Genomic DNA, 6196 nt, shown 5'->3' on the forward strand with positions numbered 1-6196 from the left:
GTAGGACCTTATATTTTAAAAAGAAATGTAGGAAAGAGTATGCGTTAGTACAAAAATTCACCAAGTATTATAGCCATGCATAAAACATAATAAATCATGCTTAAAATAGCTTTTCGTGACATGAATGACCAAGCTAAAACATGAGTAAAAGAGTTAGAAAACATAAGTCATAAAACATGGTCAATGCAAGCTAATATCCTTCAAACCTTTGTGAGATACTTCTAGATGTAACCCTAGTTCATTAATGTGAGAAATTTACCTTTAATCGACATATAAGACCACGTGAGCTATCAACACGAATCTGGTGTCCCTCCACACAAAAAAAGGTGTCCTACTTGCCAAGGTAAGACCATGAACTCCTAGCTATTGTGGGTCACTAGCTAATGTCTATCTAAGACAATCATCCTATAGGGGAACATAGGTATGTGATAAGGAGATTGCTACTAGAAACCCTACCTCTACTAATGGGAGAGTTTCCATCTCAATATCCTCTCGGTGCTAAGTGTAAATTGCACAGAATTGTCATTTTCTTAATTTGCCTTTATCATCCATGGAGGGGCACGTCATATTGCCAATCGAAGCTAAGTCATATATCATCCATGTAAAGGTACAACTAATACTACCAATCTAAGCTAGGTTTCATCAGAATAGCTCCTTAACTTTGATTCAGTTTAGGTGAGAAGTCCTTTAAACCTTAGAATCCTTTATGAGAGAAAACCTTTCACATTCATGATTTTATGTGTATAGGAGAAATCCTTTCACAACACAACAACAAAAACATCATATTATCTTTACTCTCAAAGTAACTTATATCATAATTCATCAATTTGATAAGAACATGCATAATTCTATAATTCTCCTTTCATAGTTCAAAACCCACACTATATCATCCTGACTTGAAAAACACGGGGGATGCATGGGTTCATGGGTATTAGTCTTAGAAACATGGAATTACCTCAATTCATGCATAATAGGTCATAAAAAAACAAACAATTCAACATTGAAAGAACCCATCACATGGAATGAAACCCTAACTCAATTAGGGATTGTTAACTTTATAACTTGAGAAATTTAGGAACTCTATGGAGGAAAGGGCTCGATAGATGAAAACTATCATACCTTATTGGAAAAATCTTGCCTTCAATGGAGGATTAAGAACTTGACTTGAAACCCTAGGTTGACTCCTTCTTCAAGCTTTTTAGAGAGATAAATATTTTGGAGAGGAAGACTTGTTCTTCTTTTAGGAATTTGAGAGAATGATTTCAATTGGAGAAATTTGGGGTAATTATTTTTTTATATAAGGCTTTAGATAGAGGGTAAAAAATCATAGTATTAGGCTATAATAATTAGGAAACGATCCAAAAGCCCCTAAGTAATTATAACTGCCGACACCCATAGATGGAATGACCTACGGTCCGTTGGTCGAACCACGGAACGTACGGGTTGACTATCGTTTCGGGTCAGAGACCATACCTTGACTATCAGGACCCACTTATAGACTGTGGTTCCCTTGACGGGCCGTGGATCTAGGTTGTGGGTCTCGACTTTTGATCTAAAAGTCTCTCAAAGTCTAGGTCTGGCCTACTAAACCTACTTATGACTCGTACACTGAACAACGGACCGTCTTGGTGAACCATTGAAAAAGTACTGAAACTTGACATTTTGTGATCTTGGGTTGGCCAACCACGGTGCTGACCTATGGTCCGTGTGTCAGTCCACGGGCCGTGGGTGGCTCTGTTGGAACTGGCACCTGATCTTGGAGAATGGTGCTATTCTATTCATTTTGAATCTGAGGTGTTACATTATCTCCCCCTTGGGATCATTCATCCTCGAATGAGATTCAGGACATCATATGGAGGGTAGGAACTTAATCTAACATCCCAACAACATGCAATTACATAAATGCACATATCCAAGGAAAACACATCAACTCCAAGCTAAAGCATGTTCAAAACATCATATCATGAAATCTACATGCAACTCATAATCAAATGTACATAAATATGTGGAAATCAATCCAAGTTAACTTATTTTCTCAAAATTTAAGTTTTTCATGGATCTTGCATAATGAGGAAATCATGGGAATATCTAAGACACATGACACCAAAAAGAAATCTATTAAGAACTAAATACCTCAAGCTTGAGTATGGATAGAAGGAGAGAGATGAGGATAACAAGACATCATATTGTCCTCGGCCTACCAAGTAGCACCTTGAACTAACTAATTCCTCCATAGAACTTTCACGGAAGAAACTTCTTTGTTCCTCAATTTCTTAACTTTCCGTTCTAAAATCTCAACCGGAACCTCCTCATAATCGATATTCTCCTTAACTCCCAAAACTTCTTTAGGAACTATAGATGTCAGATCCCCAACACATTTCTTAAACAAGGAGACATGGAAAACTGGATGAACCAATGGCAACTCATTGGGCAATTCAAGCTCATAGACGACCGTACCAATCTGCCTTAAAATCTTATATGAGCCCACATAATGGGGACTAAGCTTCCCTTTCTTACCAAATCTCATTACACCATTTATGAGTGAAATTTTCAAGTAGACCTAATTATTTACCTCAAACTCAAGATAACTTCTTCTAATAACGGCATAGGACATTTACTGACTTTGAGGCGTTTTCAACCCTTCCCTAATAACCCAAACTTTTTCCATAGACTCATGTAACAACTCATGACCTATCAAGGAAACTTTACCCACCTTAAACCAACCTATAGGAGATCTACACCTCGACCATATAAAGCCTCAAATTGTCACGGCCCAAGGGTACACCCTAGATGTAACATGGCGTATAGGACCTCGAGAGACCCCATACAAGCCACTTAACATTCATAACATAAGAAATAGAACATAATAGCTAAAAACAACTTTTCAAGTCCAAAAGTTTTATAAAAGCAAAGGGGAAGTTTAAAACACTTGTCTCATTAGCCATCTAGTAAAATCGAATGAAATTGAGCCTAGCCCATACATCATGTCCAAAAGTTAATATAAGAAAGGAACTAAAACAATGAAAATTCATCCTCAAAGCATGAGGATTCACCATGTTTGGAAATCTCGCAATTAACCACTAGGCACAAAACCGAGGACGTGACTGTCGGACCCTACATCTGGGAAAATATAGGCAAGATTATGCGTTAGTACAAAATAATGTACCAAGTATGATAGCCATGCATAAAACATTTAAATCATGCTAAAAAGGGATGTTTCATGACATGCAATTGACAAAGCTAAAACATGATATTAGAAGGTTAGAAAACATGAGTCATAAACATGGTCAAAGTAAGATAACATCTTTAAAACCTTTTAACACATATGACATACTTCTTGAAGTAACCTTAGTTTGATATTACTGTGAGAAGTAGCCTTAACCGACATAGAGACCATGTGAGCTATAACATGATCCGTGGGTGTCCCTCACACCGAAAAGGGTTGTCCTACTTGCCAAAGTAAGGACCATAAACATCTAGCTTAGGTGGATCCACCAGCTAATGTCTATCTACACAATCATCCTATGGGGGAACATAGGTAAGGGATAAAGAGATTGCTACTAGAAACCTGACCTCTACTAATGGGAAAGCCTCCATCTCAATATCCTATCGGTGCTAAGCATAAATCCCATAGAATAGTCATTTCTTACTTGTTCTTATTATCCATGAAAGGACACGTCATCTTGCCAATACAAGCTAATTCATAAGTCAATCCATGGAAAGGTATCATTCAATAACCAATCCAAGCTAGGTTTCATTAGGAGAGCTCTTTATCTTTGATTCAATTAGGTGAGAAGACCATGCAACCTTAGAATACTTACTATGTGAGAAAACCTTTCACAATCATTCTTTCATGTGTTTATGAGAAAAACCCTTCCAACAACATAACAATAACATCATCATTGACACTTCACTCTCAAAGCATCCTTAAAACATTTACATAGATTTCATAAGAACATGCAGAATTCCATAATTTACCTTTCAAGGTTCACAACCTACTTTCAACCATCAACATTTAGAAAACATGGGTTACATATGTATTTCATCATAAATTCATGTAATTCTACCAATACATGCTTGGTTTCATAAGACTATTCTTTCATAATCAAAATCCGACATCATATGATCATAGCTTGAAAAACATGGGGATTACATAGGTTCATGGGGGAATCATCATAAAGTTATAGTATTTCATCAATTCATGCATAAGAGATCATAATTCAATTAGTTAAATCAATGATCAAGAGAACGCATGACAATTGAAGAAACCCTAACTCAATTGGGGATTTCTAACTTTGAAAATAGGAGAATTGGGGAACTCCATGAATGGAAGGAATCCATAGATGAAAACTATCATACATCAATGCCAATTTCTTAACTTCAATGGAGGATTAGGATACTTGACTTGCAACTCCTAGCTTTGACCCTTCATCTTCAAGCTTTCCAGAGAGAGAAATATTTTGGGAGGAAGACTTGTTCTTCTTTTAGAAATTTGAGAGTATAATTTTCAATTGGCAATATTTAGGGTTTAAAACATTTATATAGGGGTCTTAGTGAAGGGTAAAACGACGTAGTATAGGGATAAAATAATTAGGAAAGTACCAAATTACCCTTGAACTAACTGTCGACCTGCTGACCACGACCCTCAATCGATGGACCGTGGACTGACCTATGGTCCGTCCCGCATGGCCATCGACTGTGGTCAGAAACTGGAACTTAGGGGTCTGGACCACGGGCCCTCAACCACGGACCTGGTCCCACCAACAGTCGGTTGGTCCAACCTTGGTTTTGGACCTTTGAGTGAAGATTTGGGGTTACCAACCACGCACCACACCTACGGTCCGTGGTCTCATCCACGGGTCATGGGTGGCCTTCAAGGGTTGGCACCTGCAACTTTTGAAAATAGTTATCTTGCCCCTTATCGAATACAGGGTTTTACATTATCTCTCCCCCCTAGATCATTCATCCTCGAATGAGATTCTAGACGTCACTTAGAGAAAAAAGGACTCTAAACTAGCAACCCATCACTCATGCAACCTCATAAAAATTCACACAACCAAGGGGGAATATCGACTCTCAGCTAGAACATACTTAAAATATTATAAGGAAGATACGAACTAGTAGCCCAACATGAATGCAAATCTCATAATGCACATATCCGAGGAGGAAAATATTGACTCAAAGCTAAAGCATGCTCTCATCATCATATCACAAAGTCTATATGCAACTCATACTCAACTGCATATAACTGAAGATGAAACATTAACTCCAAGCTAAACATGTTCAACATATCATCTCATGAAGTCTACAAGTAACTTATACTCAACGCACATCAACATGAGGAAAATCAATCAGGTAAACTTATTTTCTTTCAAAACCTAAGTTTTTCATAAACATGCATAAATAAGAAAATCATGGAAACATTTAAGACACACGACTCCTAAACAAGGAACAAACTATGAGGAACTCATCACCTCAAGCTAGAGTAGGAGTAGAAGGAAAGAGATGAGGCTATTGGGACATCATATCGGCTTCGGCCTCCCAAGTAGCACCCTCAACTAGTTGATTTCTCCACAATACTTTCACGGAAGCAGCTTCCTTGTTTCTCAACTTCTTGACTTGTCGGTCTAAAATCTGAACTGGACATGTTCATAAAAATATTCTCCTTAACTCCCAAACCTAGGGAACTGTCACGACCCAAGCCTAGGGCCTAGACGTGACATGGCGAATGAGGAACCCGAAGGAACCCCAAACAAGCCTCTCAAACTTGTCATCACACTTCATAGGTCGTGGAAGTACATACAACATTAATTAACGAGAAATAGGGACTAAGGGAAAACCATTTCAAAATGACATCATAGAACAAGAGTCAAACTCATTTACAAAATACTTGTCCAACGCACACCTCTACATACATAGATAGGACGGGGCCATGACATGCTACCGGCTCCCCTCATAGTCAAAATACAATTGCAAGCTAAAGTCTCAAAACATAGGAGTAGCAAACATAACATAGCCCTCGAATCATTGAGGGCTCACCAACAACTCGGATAAGCATCGTACTAGCTACGTGAATGGAGAGAAGGATCAAGAGTAGCTCCGGTCCCTACATGGTGACATCATGTAGGCAAAATATGCGTTAGTACTTGGAATGTACTAAGTATGCGGGGTGCAACACAACAATAGACAAGGACAC

The sequence above is a fragment of the Solanum verrucosum genome, unplaced genomic scaffold (genome assembly GCF_900185275.1).
Source record: "Solanum verrucosum unplaced genomic scaffold, falcon-dt-bn FXZP01000269.1, whole genome shotgun sequence".
NCBI classification, from domain to species: Eukaryota; Viridiplantae; Streptophyta; class Magnoliopsida; order Solanales; family Solanaceae; genus Solanum; species Solanum verrucosum.